The sequence below is a fragment of the Bombina bombina genome, chromosome 2 (assembly GCF_027579735.1).
Source record: "Bombina bombina isolate aBomBom1 chromosome 2, aBomBom1.pri, whole genome shotgun sequence".
Lineage (NCBI taxonomy): Eukaryota > Metazoa > Chordata > Amphibia > Anura > Bombinatoridae > Bombina > Bombina bombina.
The window spans coordinates 935651366-935671378 of NC_069500.1; the positions used below are offsets into that span (position 1 = coordinate 935651366).

At 41.0% G+C, this 20013-nt stretch overlaps 1 protein-coding gene across 5 annotated transcripts in view; it reads left to right on the forward strand.

Moving 5' to 3' along the window:
• WDFY3 (WD repeat and FYVE domain containing 3) overlaps nucleotides 1–20013 on the forward strand; it is an 840855-nt gene that overhangs the window by 171054 nt on the left and 649788 nt on the right. The window lies entirely within an intron of this gene.

Consider the following 20013-nt stretch of genomic DNA (forward strand, 5'->3'; position numbering starts at 1 on the left):
TCTACTAGATACGAGTTCACGGATTCATCCTTGTGGGATATTATCCTCCTGCTAACAGGAAGTGGCAAAGAGCACCACAGCAGAGCTGTATATATAGCTCCTCCCTTCTCTCCACCCCCAGTCATTCTCTTTGCCTATACTAGTAATAGGAAGAGGTAAAGTGAAAGAGGTGATAAAATGATAGTTTTTATTTTCTTCAAGCAAGACTTTTTTATTTTAAATGGTACCGGTGAGTGCTATTTTTCCTCAGGCAGCAGATGGAAGAAGATTTCTGCCTGGGGGTTGATGATCTTATCAGTGGTTACTAAGATCCAGAGGAGTTCCAACAGAATGGCTGAGGAGTACTTGAGAAGCTTCAGTGTGGGGAACATTTTTCATGCTACAAGCATTGAGGTATGTTCAGTAATTTTTTTCTGGAGAGACTGTGGTATTTCAGAACCGGCTGACATAGTTCCCATGAGGGAAGGGGTAAGCAGTAATCCTACATGCAATGAAGGGATGTTACTGGGACCTGTTATATTATGGGCTAAAAATTGAATGACACTGGTTGCATAATGTTTGAGTGAAAACGATTTTATGTGCAGGGGCAAATAAAGTTTTTATGAACTAACGTTTGTATGTTTGATGGCACTGGAGGGTTTCACATGGCTGACAGTATTGTATTGGGTATATGAAAACCCACATGGCTAGTTCCTATACCGCTTTACAGCATTTTTTTTACTAGGCAAAGACATTGTATAAGATGGGTGGGGCCTAATTTTGCTCCTTAGATGCGCAGTTGTATTTCACATGAAGGCAGCAAGCTCCAGCACCGGTGGACCTAAACTGAAGAGATAGCCTTATCGAAGTGAGAGTGTAATTCTCAGACCCCAGAGGGCAGGTAGGCGCCACAGCAGAGCTGTGGCGAGGTGCAGGGGGTTGCTATTTTATTTTTCGTAACGTTTTGGGTAACGTTTTTTTCTCATAGAGGGTTAATTGTCCCTTACTTGTGGTGCAATTTTAGGCTGCCAGATAAGACACATATATGCTAAAATTGGGAGTGTTATAACTTTTTAAAGCAGTTTTGGAAATATTGTACGCTTTTTTTCTCTTAAAGGCGCAGTACCACTTGTTACTCCGGGAGGTTTTAGCGACTCTGGATGATTGTGACCCTATTGTTATACCACCAGAGAAATTGTGTAAAATGGATAAATATCTAGAGGTCCCTACTTACACTAATGTTTTTCCAGTCCCTAGAAGGATTTCGGACATTGTTACTAAGGAATGGGATAGACCAGGCATTCCGTTCTCTCCCACTCCTACTTTTAAGAAAATGTTTCCCATATCTGACACCATTCGGGATTCCTGGCAGACGGTCCCTAAGGCGGAGTGAGCTATTTCTACCCTGGCTAAGCGTACAACTATACCTATTGAGGACAGTTGTGCTTTCAAAGATCCTATGGATAAAAAATTAGAGGGACTTTTGAAGAAATTGTTGTATTCATCAGGGTTTTCTTCTACAACCTATAGCGTGCATTGTTCCAGTAACTACTGCAGCAGCTTTTTGGTTTGAGGCTCTAGAGGAGTCTCTAAAGGTTGAGACCCCATTAGATGATATTTTGGATAGAATTAAGGCTCTCAAGCTAGCTAATTCTTTCATTACCGATGCCACTTTTCAAATGGCTAAATTAGCGGCAAAAAAATGCAGGCTTTGCCATTTTAGCGCGTAGAGCGTTATGGCTTAAGTCTTGGTCTGCTGATGTGTCATTAAAATCTAAACTTTTAGCTATTCCTTTTAAAGGTAAGACCCTATTCGGGCCTAAACTAAGAGATCATTTCCAACATTACTGGAGGTAAAGGTCATGTCTTCCTCAGGACAAGACGGTTAAAATGAGGGCTAAACAAATTTTGAGGGGTAAAAGGAATTTCGTTCCTTTCGAAATTTTATAGGTAGACCCTCTACTTCCTCCTCCGACACAAAGCAGGAGGGGAATTTTGCACAATCCAAGTCAGTCTGGAGACCTAACCAGACCGGGAATAAAGGTAAACAGGCCAAGAAGCCCGCTGCTGCTACTAAGACAGCATGAAGGGGCAGCCCCCGATCCGAGACCGGATCTAGTAGGGGGCAGACTTTCTCTCTTCGCTCAGGCTTGGGCAAGGGACGTTCAGGATCCCTGGGCTTTAGAAATCGTGACCCAGAGGTATCGACTAGAGTTCAAGTATTTTCTCCCAAGGGGAAGATTTCATCTTTCACGTTTGTCTGTAGACCAGACAAAAAGAGACGCGTTCTTATGCTGTGTAGAAGACTTATATACCATGGGTGTAATCTGCCCAGTTCCAAAACTAGAACAGGGGTTTTACTCAAATCTGTGGTTCCCAAAAAAGAGGGAACCTTCAGACCGATTTTAGATCTCAAATGTCTAAACAAATTTCTCAAGAGTCCCATCGTTCAAGATGGAGACCATACAAACTATTTTACCAATGATCTAGGAGGGTCAATATATGACTACCGTGGACTTAAAGGATGCGTATCTTCACATTCCTATCCACAAAGATCATCACCAGTTCCTCAGGTTCACCTTCCTGGACAAACACTACCAGTTTGTGGCCCTCCCTTTCGGGTTGGCCACAGATCCCAGAATCTTCACAAAGGTGATAGGGTCCCTTCTGGCGGTTCTAAGGCCGCAGGGCATAGCAGTGGCGCCCTATCTGGACGACATTTTGATTCAGGCGTCAACTTACCAGCTAGCCAGATCTCACACAGACATTGTGTTGGCTTTTCTAAGAACTCAGGGTTGGAAGGTGAATATACAAAAGAGTTCACTAGTTCCACTGACAAGAGTTCCATTCTTAGGAACTCTGATAGACTTGGTAGACATGAAAATATTTCTGACGGAGGTCAGAAAGTCAAAAATCCTAACTACTTGCCGAGCACTTCAGTCCATTCCTCGGCCATCAGTGGCGCAGTGTATGGAGGTCATTGGATTAATGGTAGCGGCAATGGACATCGTTCCGTTTGCTCGCTTATATCTCAGACCACTGCAGCTGTGCATGCTCAGACAGTAGAATGGGGATTATGCGGATTTATCTCCTCGGATAAATCTGGATCTAGAGACCAGAGACTCTCTTCTTTGGTGGTTGTCACAGGATCATCTATCCCAGGGAATGTGCTTCCGCAGGCCAGCATGGGTCATAGTGACGACGGACGCCAGCCTCTTGGGCTGGGGTGCAGTCTGGAATTCCCTGAAGGCTCAGGGTGTTTGGACTCAGGAGGAGTCCCTACTTCCAATCAATTTTCTGGAACTGAGAGCAATATTCAACGCGCTTCAAGCTTGGCCTCAGTTGGTCTTGGCCAAATTCATAAGATTCCAGTCGGACAATATCACGACTGTAGCGTATATCAATCATCAAGGGGGAACAAAGAGTTCTCTAGCGATGATAGAGGTTTCCAAGATAATTCGATGGGCAGAGACTCACTCTTGCAATCTATCAGCAATCTATATCCCAGGAGTAGAGAACTGGGAAGCGGATTTTCTAAGTCGTCAGACTTTTCATCCGGGGGAGTGGGAGCTCCATTCGGAGGTGTTTGTGGCATTGATCCGTCAATGGGGCACACCGGAATTGGATTTGATGGCATTTCGTCAGAATGCCAAACTTCCTCGTTACGGGTCCAGATCAAGGGATCCCCAAGCAGTACTGGTAGATGCTCTAGCAGTACCTTGGTCGTTCAATCTGGCTTATGTGTTTCCTCCTTTTCCTCTCCTACCTTGACTGATTTCCAGAATCAAACAGGAGAGGGCTTCGGTAATCTTGATAGCGCCTGCGTGGCAACGCAGGACTTGATATGCAGATCTAGTGGAAATGTCATCTCTGTCACCGTGGAAACTGCCACTGAGATAGGACCTCCTCATTCAAGGTCCGTTCCAACATCCAAATCTAAATTCTCTGCAGCTGACTGCCTGGAGATTGAACGCTTGATTTTATCTAAGCGGGGATTCTCTGAGTCGATCATTGATACCTTGATTCAGGCTCGGAAGCCTGTCACTAGGAAAATTTACCATAAGATATGGCGTAAATATCTTTATTGGTGCGAATCCAAGGGCTACTCATGGAGTAGGGTTAGGATTCCCAGTATTTTGTTCTTTCTCCAAGAAGGATTGGAGAAGGGATTATCGGCTAGTTCCTTAAAGGGACAAATTTCTGCTTTGTCAATTTTACTACATAAGCGTCTGGCGGATGTCCCAGACGTTCAGTCTTTTTGTCAGGCTTTAGTCAGAATCAAGCCTGTGTTTAAACCTGTTGCTCCGCCATGGAGTTTGAAGTTGGTTCTCAATGTTCTTCAAGCGGTTCCGTTTGAATCCATGCATTCCATAGATATTAAGCTTTTATCTTGGAAAGTTTTGTTTTTAGTTGCTATCTCTTCTGCTCGAAGAGTTTCTGAGCTTTCTGTGTTACAATGTGACTCGCCTTATCTTATATTCCATTCTGATAAGGTGGTTTTGCGTACTAAACCTGGATTCCTTCCTAAGGTTGTTTCAAATAAGAATACAGGAAATTGTTGTTCCTTCTCTGTGTCCTAATCCTTCTTCCAAAAAGGAGCGTCTGTTACATAACTTGGACGTGGTTCATGCCTTGAAGTTTTACTTGCAAGCGACCAAACATCTTCTCTATTTGTTGTTTATTCTGGAAAGCATAGGGGTCAAAAAGCTATGGCTACCTCTTTCTTTTTGGCTGAAAAGCATCATCTGTTTGGCATACGAGACTGCTGGACAGCAGCCTCCTGAAAAAATTACAGCTCATTCTACTAGAGCGGTGGCTTCCACATGGGCTTTTAAAAAACGATGCTTCTGTTGAACAGATTTGTAAGGCTGCGACTTGGTCCTCCCTTCATACCTTTTCCAAATTTTACAAATTTGATACTTTTGCTTCTTCTGAGGCTATTTTGTGGAGAAAAGTTCTTCAAGCAGTGGTGCCTTCTGTTTAGGTATCTGTCTTGTCCCTCCCATTCATCCATGTCCTGTTGCTTTGGTATTGTATCCCACAAGTAAGGATGAATCCGTGGACTCGCCGTATCTAGTAGAAGAAAAGAAAATTTATGCTTACCTGATAAATTGATTTCTTCTACGATACGACGAGTCCACGGCCCTCCCTGTCATATTAGACAGATTATATTTTTGTTTACAAAACTTCAGTCACCTCTGCACCTTTTAGCTTTTCTTTTCTCTTCCTATACCTTCGGTCGAATGACTGGGGGTGGAGAGAAGGGAGGAGCTATATATACAGCTCTGCTGTGGTGCTCTTTGCCACTTCCTGTTAGCAGGAGGATACTATCCCACAAGTAAGGATGAATCCGTGGACTTGTCGTATCATAGAAGAAATCAATTTATCAGGTAAGCATAAATTTCCTTTTTACCTCTGTGATTACCTTGTGTCTAAGCCTATGCAGACTGCCTCCTTATCTCAGTTCTTTTGACATACTTGCATTTTAGCCAATCAGTGCTGACTCCTAGGTAACTTCACGAGAGTGAGCACAATGTTATCTATATGGTACACATGAACTAGCACTTTTTAGCTGTGGAAAAACTGTAAAATTGAGATAAGAGCCGGTGTTCTGTCCGATCAGCAAATTTATCAGACTAGCAAACAGAAGTGACGTTACCTCAGCTGTCTGATTAAAATTACATACCGTGCATGCGCTCCTCAGCGTAGTCGCATCTAATCAGATTTAATAGCTTTTTCCGGTATAGGAGAAAGGGGGAGTGACAGATGTAATGTTCCGGTATTAGGGACAAACGCCCTCCCCTCCCGTATAGGTGCTAGAGCAGCAGTGACATTAGCACAGCTGGGGTGAGTGAAGCATTTGCTATTAAATCCGATTTACAGCAAACATGTACGTATTATTCCCTGAGTGTGAGGGGAAAGCGGTTCCTAAAACTTCACGGGCAAGATCTTTGTAGACCGCAAAATAGAGCTGGTGTTGTTTTTTAAATAGTGATAATAGTGTTTTTTAGTCTCTCAGGATAATGCTGTTCAGGATATGCCACAGCTTTCTCCTCAAATGCCCCAAGCCCTAATGGTTTCACATACAGTGCCCTGTGGTTCCTCTTAACCTCCTGGGAGTGTTTATTTGCCAAGAGATGTTGCTGCACAGATAACTTCTGCGGTGTCTGCAGCTTTATCTGCTTTCCTACTTTGGGTAAGCGTAAGAGGAAATCTATACATATTTCTGCTAATAAGGTTTCTGACCCCCTCAGACTTTTCATCCACGGGAGAGGGCTCTCCATCTGGAAGTGTTCTCAAAGATAACTCTCAGGTGGGGGGTTCCGGAGTTGGATCTGATGGTGTCTCGTCAAAACTCCAAGTTCCCAAAGTACGGTTCAAGGTCAAGAGATCCTCAGGTCGCTCTGATAGACGCACTAGCGGTTCCATGGATCTTCTCTCTGACATACCCGTTTCCTCCATTTGCTCTACTTCCACGAGTCATTGCTTGTATCAAACAGGAGAGAGCATATGTAATTATAATAGCTCCTGCATGGCCTCACAGGATCTGGTGAAGATGTCATCTCTTCCACCTTTTTGGTTACCTCTGAGGAAGGACCTTCTACTTCAGGGTCCATTCCTCCATTCAAATCTGGATTCTGTGAAGCTGACTGCTTGGAGATTGAACGCCTAGTTTTGACTAGATATGGTTTTTCTGAGGTGGTCATTGATACCAATGTAAATGTAATATAATGTAAACTTGTTACTTGCAAGATTTACCATAAGGTATGGCATAAATACCCTTTGATCGGTGCAAATCTAAGGGTTTCTCCTGGAGCCGGGTGAGGATTCCCCGCATTTTAACTTTTCTTCAGGATGGCCTGGAGAAAGGTTTGTCAGTCAGTACTCTTAAGGGTCAGATTTTTGCACTGTCTATTCTTTTGCACAAACGTCTGGCAGATTTACCAGATGTTCAAGCTTTTATTTAGGCCCTCGCCAGAATCAGGCCTGTGTTTAAACCTCTTGCTCCTTCTTTGGAGCCTTAACCTCGCTCTTAAAGTTTTGTAGCAGGCTCCAACTGAGCCAATGCATGTTTTTGATATAAATTGTTATCTTGGAAAGGTTTTTTGTTTTCTTCTTGCTTTTTCTTCCGCTCACAGAGTTTCTGAGGTTTCAGCTCTGTAGTGGGATTCCCCCTACCTTTATTTTTCATGCAGATAAGGCGGTCCTTCACACTAAGTTGGGTTTCTCCCTAAGGTTGTGTCGGATCGAAACATTAATCAGGAAATTGTTGTTCCTTCTTTTTGTCCTAATCTTTCTTTCCATAAGGAACGTCTTTTGCATAACCTAGATGTTGTGCATGCGCTAAAATGTTACCTCCAAGCAACTAAGGATTTTTGGCAGTGTACTGCCCTGTTTGTGGTTTTCTCTGGTAAGCGTACAGGTCAGTTCTACTACCCTTTCACTCTGGTTAAGAAGTATTATCCGTTTAGCATATGAGACAGCTGGACAGCAACCTCCTTAGAGAATTACGTCTCATTCCACTAGGGCTATCTCTTCATCCTGGACTTTCAAAAATGAAGCTTCCATGGAGCAGATTTGAAAGGCAGCAACATGGTCCTCTTTGCATACTACAAATTTTGATACTTTTGCCTCAGCTGAGGCCTCTTTTGGGGAAAAAAGTTCTTCAAGCGGTGGTGCCTTCTCTTTAGCTCTGTCTGCCTTGTTCTCCCTCCCTTTTCATTCTGTGTCCTCTAGCTTGGGTATTGGTTTCCACTAATAATTGGAATGAAGTAGTGGACTCTCCATGCCATAGGAAAGAAAACAAAATGTATGCTTACCTGATAAATTTCTTTCTTCTTGGGCGTGGAGTCCACAACCCCGTCCTCTTCTCAATTTCAATTCGGCATTTTTTTTTAATAAACCTCGGGCACCTCTATACCCTTGTGTTTCTTCTTTTTCCATTTTCCTTCTGCTGAATGACTGGGAATTATGGGTAAGGGAAGTTACACTTAACAGCTTTGCTGGGGTGCTCTTTGCCGCCTCCTGCTGGCCAGGAGCTGAATATCCCACTAGTAATTGGAATGAAGTTGTGGACTCTCCATGCCTGGAAAGAAAGAAATTTATCAGGTAAGAATACATTTCTTTTTTAATTTTTTTTTTTTTTTGTTCTAATAAATTTGAATTTGCCGGCTCCTGTATTGTGTCAGCCATCAGCCAATCATAGACTTGTATACATATATACTCTGTGAACTCTTGCACATGCTCAGTTAGTAGCTGGAGCACTATATGAAAGTAATTTTCCAAGAATGCTTACAAGCACAAAGATTGCAGCAGTGTTTGGACAATGCATACAATTAAGTTCAACAGTGGATACCAAAAGAACAAAATAAATTTGGTTACAGAAGTAAATTGGAATCATTCCTGAATCATGAAAGGAAAAAGAAAAGGTGTTTCATGCCCCTTTAAGTGCACCTTTGTTTAGTAGCAAAAAAAATATTTTTATTGTATTGTTTGCATGAGGCTGTGGAACATATGTTTGGATGCAACATTATACATTTCTTTCAATGTATGAAATCTGTTCCACACTATTTTGCCAAGAATGACTATCGAACTATATGCAGAATTTTGAAAGCAACTTAAAATATTGTATGTGTAGATATTTATAACATTTGTTAAAATACAGAAGGTTTTTAGCAAAGTTATGCTTTATTTTTCATCTTGTTTGAAGTTAAGTTCAATAAACATTAGTCGCAGATGTGATCTGCTGTTTCCAGTAAATAACGTCTCATAAACAATGCTGATAATTGTATTCAGCCTGTCTATTAACAAAAGACATAATGTAAGATTTGCGATAGTCGAGGCGGTTGATTTTATGTGCATTCTCAGTGGCTTCTCAGGGATTGCAAATAGTATTTTTTTAATTTCATTTTGATTCTCAGTGAAGCATGAGGACAGGTTTGCTAGGCCATATGGTCATTGAATGTTAAGATCATCTGTTGCTGACACTTGGCTACCTGATTTCTTAGGTTGCCACAAAAATATTGGATGACCATTGAGTTAGTTATCAGGTGAAAGTTGTTGGAGGAATCATAATTAAAGCCTGTGGCCATATATTATATGTTCATCATCAGACTTCATGTTTAACCCCATTTCATATAGCTCCTGAATTAAACATCAGACCAGACCCGTGGACTTAAAGCCCGTCAGCTATTAACCCATGTGTGTGCGTGTATGTATATATATATATATATATATATATATATATGTGTGTGTGTGTGTATGTGTATATGTGTGTGTGTGTGTGTGTGTGTATATATATATATATATATATATATATATATCTATATATATATATATATATATATATATATCTTTTTTTGGGGGGTACAACCCGGTACTGAGTACCCCCACCTCTGCCAACTCATAAGAGGTTATATTTGTAATATGTATGTCTGTGTATGTGTGTGTGTGTGTATGTATATATATAATATATATATATATATATATATATATATATATGTATATATATATATGTATATATGTATATGTATATATATATATATATATATGTATATATATATATATGTGTGTGTGTGTATGCATGTGTGTGTTTGGGTTAATTACCCATCTGTAAATGGGGGTGGGGGGGGAGCCAACAGCTTAAAGGGCCATAATACCCAAATGTGTAAACACTTGAAAGTGATGCAGCATAGCTGTAAAAAGCTGATTAGAAAATATCACCTGAACATCTCTATGTAAAAAAGAAAGATATTTTACCTCAAAAGTTCCTCAGTAGCCACCTCCCATTGTAAAGGATTTCCAAGCAGCATATTAGTATGTCTATCCCGGGACAACTGAAAGGATGAGCTTCGTGCACTCTCATATTATTTCACCAATCAGGTAATGGAAGCTTACTATGAAATCTCATGAGAGTTAAGTCAAATCTCATGAGATCACAGTAAGAGTTCATGACCTCAGCACTGCTGATGCTGATTGGCTGCTGTTCATTTCTTCATTTTTTTACCTGCAGCTGGGAGCAGGTGAAGTATAACTTTTTACACAGAACTTACTCTGCTGAGCTGAGGAGATTGTGAGGTAAAATATCTTCCTTTTTTACATAGAGATGCTCAGGTGATATTTTCCTGTCAGCTTTTTACAGTTATACTGCATCAGTTTCAAGTGATTTAGCATATGAGTATTATGTCCATTTAAAGGACCACTCAATGCAGTATAATTGCATAATTAATAAGTGCATAATAAAAAGACAATGCAAAAACACTTACTCAGAATTTAAATAGACAGATTTTTTTTTCTGAGAAATTAATTTTTTCTCCCATTTTGCTGGACCCCTGTATCTTGTGATAGACATCAGCCAATCACAGACTAGTATACGTATAGCTTGTGCACATGCTCAGTACGATCTTTTTTTCCCAGAAAGTGCGAACATAAAAAGATTGTGCAAAATTTGATAATAGAAGTAATTTGGAAACTGTCTTAAAACTGCATGCTCTATCTGAATCATAAAAGTTTATTTTGACTGGAGTGTCCCTTTTAAACATGAAAATAGAATCTCATTCTCACACTCAGCCTATCATGTTGCTACATTATTTTAATTTTCAACTGTACTGATTTTGTATAACCTAAAAGGATGCACTTAGAAATGTTTGATGAAAATGTATTTTTCCTTTTCTTTGTAATATTGGCAGAGGCATCTGCTGATCTTAAGATAGTAATTTACTGGAGAGTACCAGGTGGAGAATGGCAGATTTTCATCTGGAAGTAATCACACTTGGGATTTTGATACAAATATAAGCAGTATTTATTTTTATTTTTTATTGTATAATAGTTTCTAATGTTTTACTCAAGCCCGAGAAGAGAGATTTAAAAATACTGTGATGACCCCCAAAATAGCTTAAAATTATACTGATTTTGTACCAGATGTGTAATGTATTAATTAATAACCATTTATTAGATGCTTTTTTTTTCTATACAACCGTATTTTGAATAGTCTTAGTATCTAATATTCTTACATATATTATGTAGAGCTTGGGCGACAGGGGTTAAATATGTCTTTCTCTTGTTAAGTGTGTTCAGTCCACGGGTCATCCATTACTTATGGGATATATTCTCCTTCCCAACAGGAAGTTGCAAGAGGATCACCCAAGCAGAGCTGCTATATAGCTCCTCCCCTCACATGTCATACCCAGTCATTCTCTTGCAACTCTCAACAAAGAAGGAGGTCGTGAGAGGAGTTAGGAGTTTTTTTACTTAATTATTCTTCAATCAAAAGTTTGTTATTTTAAATGGCACCGGAGTGTGCTGTTTTTTTCTCTCAGGCAGTATTTAGAAGAAAAATCTGTCTGCGTTTTCTATGATCTTAGCAGACGTAACTAAGATCCACTGGCTGTTCTCGTACCTTCTGAGGAGTGGGGTAACTTCAGAAAAGGGAATAGCATGCGGGGTCCCCTGCAAATGAGGTATGTGCAGTATAATATTTTCTAAGGAATGGAATTGACTAAGAAAACACTGCTGATACCCATATGATGTAAGTACAGCCTTAGATGCAGTAGTAGCGACTGGTATCAGGCTGATAAATGTATGCGCAGTAGAGTTATTTTCTAGGGAATGGAATTTGACTGAGAAAATAATGTTAATACTGAAATAATGTATGAGCCTTAACTGCAGTAGAAGCGACTGGTAGCAGGCTTAGTGATAACTTTACATAACATTTGAAATGTTTGTTTTTAAAACGATTACTGGCATGTTAATCGTTTTGTGAGGTACTTGGTGATAAATCTTTTAGGGCATGATTTTTTTCCACATGGCTAACGTATATTGCTGCATGGAAACCGTTATATCAGGTCTCCCACTGTTGTAATATGAGTGGGAGGGGCCTTTTTTTTAGCGCCTTGTTGCGCAGTTAAAATTCGATCACAGTCTTCCTGCTTCTTCCTCCTTGATCCAGGACGTCTCCAGAGAGCTCAGGGGTCTTCAAAATTTATTTTTGAGGGAGGTAATCAGTCACAGCAGACCTGTGACAGTGTGTTTGACTGTGATAAAAACGTTAATTGTTAAATTGATTATCCGTTTTGGGTATTAAGGGGTTAAATCATCCTTTTGCTAGTGGGTGCAATCCTCTGCTAATTTCATACATTTACTGTTAAAAATTGGTTGCTATAACTGAATTAGTTCATTGTTATTTCAACTGTGACAGTTTTTTTGTATTTTTTAAAAAAGCGCAGCAGCGTTTTACATTGCTTGTAAATTTATTGAAAGTATTTTCCAAGCTTGCTAGCCTCATTGCTAGTCTGTTTAAACATGTCTGATACAGATGAATCTGCTTGTTCATTATGTTTAAAAGCCAATGTGGAGCCCAATAGAAATATGTGTACCAATTGTATTGATGTTACTTTAAAGAAAAGTCAGTCTTTACCGGTAAAGAAATTATCACCAGACAACGAGGGGGAAGTTATGCCGGCTAACTCTCCTCACGTGTCAGTACCTTCGCCTCCCGCTCAGGAGGTGCGTGATATTGTGGCGCCAAGTACATCAAGGCCCTTACAAATCACTTTGCAAGATATGGCTAATGTTATGACAGAAGTATTATCTAACTTGCCTGAGTTAAGAGGCAAGCGCGACAGCTCTGGGCTAAGGACAGAGCGCGCTGATGACACGAGAGCCATGTCCGATACTGCGTCACAATTTGCAGAACATGAGGACGGAGAGCTTCATTCTGTGGGTGATGGATCTGATCCAGGGAGACCGGATTCAGAAATTTCAAATTTTAAATTTAAGCTTGAGAACCTCCGTGTATTGCTAGGGGAGGTGTTAGCGGCTCTGAATGATTGTGACACGGTTGCAATCCCAGAGAAATTATGTAGGCTGGATAAATACTTTGCGGTACCGGTGTGTACTGACGTTTTTCCTATACCTAAAAGGCTTACAGAGATTATTAACAAGGAGTGGGATAGACCCGGTGTGCCTTTTTCCCCTCCTCCGATATTTAGGAAAATGTTCCCAATAGACGCTACCACACGAGACTTATGGCAGACGGTCCCTATGGTGGAGGGAGCAGTTTCTACTTTAGCTAAGCGTACCACTATCCCGGTGGAGGATAGTTGTGCTTTCTCAGATCCAATGGATAAAAAATTAGAAGGTTACCTTAAGAAAATGTTTGTTCAACAAGGTTTTATATTACAGCCCCTTGCATGCATTGTGCCCGTCACTGCTGTGGCGGCATTCTGGTTTGAGTCTCTGGAAGAGGCTATTCGCACAGCACCATTGGATGAGATTATGAACAAGCTTAAAGCACTTAAGCTAGCTAATGCGTTTGTTTCGGATGCCGTTGTGCATTTAACCAAACTAACGGCTAAGAACTCCGGATTCACCATCCAGGCGCGCAGAGCGCTATGGCTTAAATCCTGGTCAGCTGACGTGACTTCTAAATCTAAATTGCTTAATATTCCTTTCAAAGGGCAAACCTTATTCGGGCCCGGCTTGAAAGAAATTATTGCTTACATTACTGGTGGTAAGGGTCTCACCCTTCCTCAGGAGAGGGCCAAATCAAAGGCCAAACAGTCTAATTTTCGTGCCTTTCGTAATTTCAAGGCAGGAGCAGCATCAACTTCCTCCGCTCCAAAACAGGAAGGAACTGCTGCTCGTTACAGACAGGGTTGGAAAGGCAACCAGTTCTGGAACAAGGGCAAGCAGGCCAGAAAACCTACTTCTGCCCCTAAGACAGCATGAAGAAAGGGCCCCCTATCCGGAAACGGATCTAGTGGGGGGCAGACTTTCTCTCTTCGCCCAGGCTTGGGCAAGAGATGTCCAGGATCCCTGGACGCTGGAGATCATATCTCAGGGATACCTTCTGGACTTCAAAGCTTCTCCTCCACAAGGGAGATTTCACCTGTCAAGGTTATCAACAAACCTAATAAAGAAAGAGGCATTTCTACAATGTGTACAAGACCTCTTAGTAATGGGAGTGATCCACCCAGTTCCGCGGACGGAACAAGGGCAAGGTTTTTACTCAAATCTGTTTGTGGTTCCCAAAAAATAGGGAACCTTCAGACCAATCTTAGACCTAAAGATTTTAAACAAGTTTCTAAGGGTTCCATCGTTCAAAATGGAAACTATTCGAACCATCCTACCCATGATCCAAGAGGGTCAGTATATGACCACAGTGGACTTAAAGGATGCCTACCTTCACATACCGATTCACAAAGATCATTATCGGTACCTAAGATTTGCCTTTCTAGACAGGCATTACCAGTTTGTAGCTCTTCCCTTCGGGTTAGCTACGGCCCCGAGAATTTTTACAAAGGTTCTGGGCTCACTTCTGGCGGTACTAAGACCGCGAGGCATAGCGGTGGCTCCGTACCTAGACGACATTCTGATACAGGCTTCAAGTTTTCAAAATGCAAAGTCTCATACAGAGATAGTTCTAGCTTTTCTGAGGTCGCATGGGTGGAAAGTGAACATGGAAAAGAGTTCTCTATTACCACTCACAAGGGTTCCCTTTCTAGGGACTCTTATAGATTCTGTAGAGATGAAGATTTACCTGATGCAGTCCAGGTTATCAAAAATTCTAAATGCTTGCCGTGTCCTTCATTCCATTCCAAGCCCATCAGTAGCTCAGTGCATGGAAGTAATCGGCTTAATGGTCGCGGCAATGGACATAGTGCCATTTGCGCACCTGCATCTCAGACCGCTGCAACTATGTATGCTAAGTCAGTGGAATGGGGATTACTCAGATCTGTCCCCTCTACTGAATCTGGACTAGGAGGCCAGAGATTCTCTTCTCTGGTGGTTGTCTCAGGTCCATCTATCCAAAGGAATGACCTTTCGCAGGCCAGATTGGACGATTGTAACAACAGATGCCATGCCAGCCTACTAGGCTGGGGCGCAGTCTGGAACTCCCTGAAGGCTCAGGGATCGTGGACTCAGGAGGAGAAACTCCTCCCAATAAACATTCTGGAATTAAGAGCAATATTCAATGCTCTCCTAGCTTGGCCTCAGTTAGCAACTCTGAGGTTCGTCAGATTTCAGTCGGACAACATCACGACTGTGGCTTACATCAACCATCAAGGGGGAACCAGGAGTTCCCTAGCGATGTTAGAAGTCTCGAAGATAATTCGCTGGGCAGAGTCTCACTCTTGCCACCTGTCAACGATCTACATCCCAGGCGTGGAGAACTGGGAGGCGGACTTTCTAAGTCGCCAGACCTTTCATCCGGGGGAGTGGGAACTTCACCTGGAGGTCTTTGCCCAACTGATTCTTCGTTGGGGTGAACCGGAACTGGATCTCATGGCATCTCGCCAGAATGCCAAGCTTCCTTGTTACGGATCCAGGTCCAGGGACCCGGGAGCGGTGCTGATAGATGCACTAGCAGCCCCTTGGGTTTTCAACATGGCTTATGTGTTTCCACCGTTTCCGTTGCTGCCTCGACTGATTGCCAAGATCAAACAGGAGAGAACATCGGTGATTCTGATAGCGCCTGCGTGGCCACGCAGGACCTGGTGTGCAGACCTAGTGGACATGTCGTCCTGTCCACCATGGTCTCTGCCTCTGAGGCAGGACCTTCTAATTCAGGGTCCTTTCAACCATCCAAGCCTAATTTCTCTGAGGCTGACTGCATGGAGATTGAACGCTTGATTCTATCAAAGCGTGGTTTCTCTGAGTCGGTTATTGATACATTAATACAGGCTCGGAAACCTGTTACCAGAAAAATTTACCATAAGATATGGCATAAATATTTATATTGGTGTGAATCCAAGAGTTACTCATGGAGTAAGGTTAGGATTCCTAGGATATTGTCTTTTCTACAAGAGGGTTTAGAAAAGGGTTTATCTGCTAGTTTGTTAAAGGGACAGATTTCTGCCCTGTCTATTCTTTTACACAAACGTCTGGCAGAAGTTCCAGACGTTCAGGCTTTTTGTCAGGCTTTAGCTAGGATTAAGCCTGTGTTTAAGACTGTTGCTCCGCCGTGGAGCTTAAACTTAGTTCTTAAAGTTCTTCAAGGTGTTCCGTTTGAACCCCTTCATTCCATTGATATTAAGCTGTTATCTTGGAAAGTTCTGTTTTTGATGGCTATTTCCTCGGCTCGAAGAGTCTCTGAATTATCTGCCTTACATTGTGATTCTCCTTATCTGATTTTTCATTCAGACAAGATAGTTCTGCGTACTTAACCTGGGTTTTTACCTAAGGTAGTTTCTAACAGTAATATCAATCAAGAGATTGTTGTTCCATCATTATGTCCTAATCCTTCTTCAAAGAAGGAACGTCTTTTGCATAATCTGGACGTAGTCCGTGCCCTGAAGTTCTACTTACAGGCAACTAAAGATTTTCGGCAAACTTCTTCTCTGTTTGTCGTTTATTCTGGACAGAGGAGAGGTCAAAAGGCTTCGGCCACCTCTCTCTCTTTTTGGCTTCGTAGCATAATACGTTTAGCCTATGAGACTGCTGGACAGCAGCCTCCTGAAAGAATTACAGCTCATTCCACTAGAGCTGTGGCTTCCACCTGGGCCTTTAAGAATGAGGCCTCTGTTGAACAGATTTGCAAGGCTGCAACTTGGTCTTCACTTCATACCTTTTCAAAATTTTACAAATTTGACACTTTTGCTTCTTCGGAGGCTGTTTTTGGGAGAAAGGTTCTACAGGCAGTGGTTCCTTCTGTTTAAATGTTCCTGCCTTGTCCCTCCCATCATCCGTGTACTTTAGCTTTGGTATTGGTATCCCATAAGTAATGGATGACCCGTGGACTGAACACACTTAACAAGAGAAAACATAATTTATGCTTACCTGATAAATTTATTTCTCTTGTAGTGTGTTCAGTCCACGGCCCGCCCTGTCTTTTTTTGAGTCAGTTCTAAATTTTAATTAAAACTCCAGTCACCACTGCACCCTATAGTTTCTACTTTCTTGTCTTGTTTCGGTCGAATGACTGGATACGACATGTGAGGGGAGGAGCTATATAGCAGCTCTGCTTGGGTGATCCTCTTGCAACTTCCTGTTGGGAAGGATAATATATCCCATAAGTAATGGATGACCCGTGGACTGAACACTACAAGAGAAATAAATTTATCAGGTAAGCATAAATTATGTTTTTGTGTCATAAATTTTTGGGTTATTACACACACACACGCTCAATAACTAACTTATGTTCCATTTTCCAAATAATTGTGGCCCACCAATTCTTGGATATAGTCTTTAAACCCATCATGCATAATCGAGAAGATAAAAATTTCTTAAGATGACTACAAGATGACCATCAAAGTCTCTTACACCTTTACCTCTACAAGCACCTAAAGAGACACCAATTTAACCCCCAAATCCTACCTACACCGCCCCAGATTAACAATACTGCCACCACCAAGGGTTTTGACTAACCAATTAGGTAACGTGACTTTAACCTTGTCTCTTCAGAGTGTGAATTCAGATATTAGAGCTCAAAGACGGAATTAGATTACTATATGTTAAATAACAAAAGGCAAATACAGGTTACACAGTGCCAAATTGCAAAAACAGAAGACATGCAAAACAACAAGAATAAATGCAAATACACAGTTTTTTAAAATAAAATGGGACAATAACTAAACGCAATACATACACTTTGAACATATCATCAAGTTTCCAATAGGTATGTGGGAACTCCCTGCAGATGTTTTCTCATTCTGTCCCATTGATGTTCTGATATAATCTTCCCCTTTGTCCTGTCACAAACCTTGTAAAATACAACCACCTAACCCCTCCTTGCGAGTCCTTAACCAACAGTACCAAGAGATGCCAGGCACCAGGAGGGAAGATGGGGTCTTTTTAGATCTATGCATTCTTTATCAAACACAGATGTTGCCAAAAAAGAGAGCATTTCAGATTAACCCTGGCAATGCGAGAAACCATATCACGTCTGCTGGTTGGCTATTCCAGGTATTAACTACTCCTCATGAGTTTATCATGACAAAAACCACTGAAAAATGTAACTGGCGAGTCACATACCGTAATCTGTGTAACATATCAAATTCTTTAAGAAATAACCCTGTGAATGGCTACTTATAGATAATTAGACATCAAACCAATGGTGTCTATACGTTTGTATCAACAGCAGAAGTGAATTTTAATTAAAAATCTTCTAAAATCATACAAGTATGATTCACTCAATCATTGTGTATACATACGTGTAATAAGCAATGCACTTCTCAGCCTTTAAACATAGCTGTGGCCGTTTCCTCTGGCTCTATCATTTCATTCTCATTCATGTATATTTCATGTACTGTATGTATGTACCACTTATGTTTTCCAGTGAACACTTAGGGCCTGATGACCATAAACTCGCCAAAATGGAGAGAAACCTGTTATGTGTTTGTGTCTCTAATTCACATACAGAACTCTGCATAGTGATATAAACCACTCTCAAGCTAAACATTTTTTGAGGGACCTCACAATACTAACTAGACTTCTTATATCATCTCGCCAAAGGTTTTAGATCGACCCTTAGGGGTATATTTATTAATGTGCGAGCGGACATGATACAATGTAGCGTATTATGTCCTCCACTGTCGGCATTTATCATTGCACCAGCAGTTCTTGTGAACTGCTTGTGCATTGCCGTCCCCTGCAGATTGGCCGCTAGCAGGGGGTGTCAATCAACCCGATCGTATTTGATCGGCTTGATTTCTGTCTGCGGCCTCAGAGCAGACGGACAAGTTATGGAGCAGCGGTCTTTAGACTTTAGATTTAGATTTTTATTTTTTTCTGACAAATTTCAGTTACTTTTATTATTCCTAACCCCTGTATCATGTAACAGCCAATCACAAAATGCATAGATATCTGTATATTTTGTGAACTCTTGCACATGTCCGGTAGGAGCTGGTGGCTCAAAGTATGCACATGTTGATAATGGAAGTGAATTAAAGTGAAGGTAAACTTTGATGAATGAAAGCCAGTTTTTTAAAAATGCTATTAAAAACAGGGGCACTTTCATTCATCAAAGTACAAAGCAGCCTTCTTTGCACAGCCAGAGCAGCTTCCCCCCACCCGGAGATCCTCTCTTCACACGTCATCAATGACTTATCCAGCTTCCTCCAGTCACAGCTTTCCCCCCAGGGTAGTCATTGCCTGAGGCCATGCCGTGATTGGAGGAAGCTGGATTAGTCATTGATGACGTGTGAAGAGAGGATCTCCGGGTGGGGGAAGCTGCTCTGGCTGTGCAAAGAAGGTAAGTTTTTAATCAAAATGGCTGCTTTGTAAACTTTGATGAATGAAAGTGTCCCTGTTTTTAATAGTATTTTTAAAAAACAGGCTTTAATTCATCAAAGTTTACCTTCACTTTAAAGTTTTTTTTTTTTATTGCATGCTCTTTCTTAATCATGAAAGTTTAATTTTGACTTTAATGTCCTTTTAAAGGGACACTCAAGTCAAATTTGAAACAACTTTACATTTTACTTCCATTAACAAAATGTGCACCATCTTTTTATATTTAAACTTTTTGAGTCATCAGCTCTAGTTAGGATATCAATGTTGAATGCGGGTTCCTCCAATCGATTAGAGGAAGCCGGATTAGTCATCGATATGCTAACTACAGCAGGAGTTGCGGGCGCAGGATCACCCTTTCGTCTGCTTTCCATAAAACAAAGGTAAGTATTTTAAAAAAGAAGCTTCAATGTAAAGTTTAATGAATGAAAGTGCCTCTGTTTTTGAGTAATTTTAGATACCGGGCACTTATTCATTAAACTTTACATTCACTTTAAGTTAGTATAACGGGAATTGTTTTTGCAGTTGATATCTGTTAAATAAAATTAGGGAAAAATATGTAGCGTGGTTTTTCAACAGTGTACATTTCCAGCTCAGAGAATTAGAAAATCAACAATTTTCAGAGACAAGTTACATAAAAGGTGGTCAAAATAAATTATGAAAGTATATTGCAAAGTTGTTTTATGCAAAACTAAATATTTTATGTTAAAATCGCAAGGTGTTTACAGTTTTCCAAAGTAAAGTATGTTTTTAATATCTTTTATTACTAGTTCTCAACTACTGGTATGCTTGGCCTTTTAACTCGAT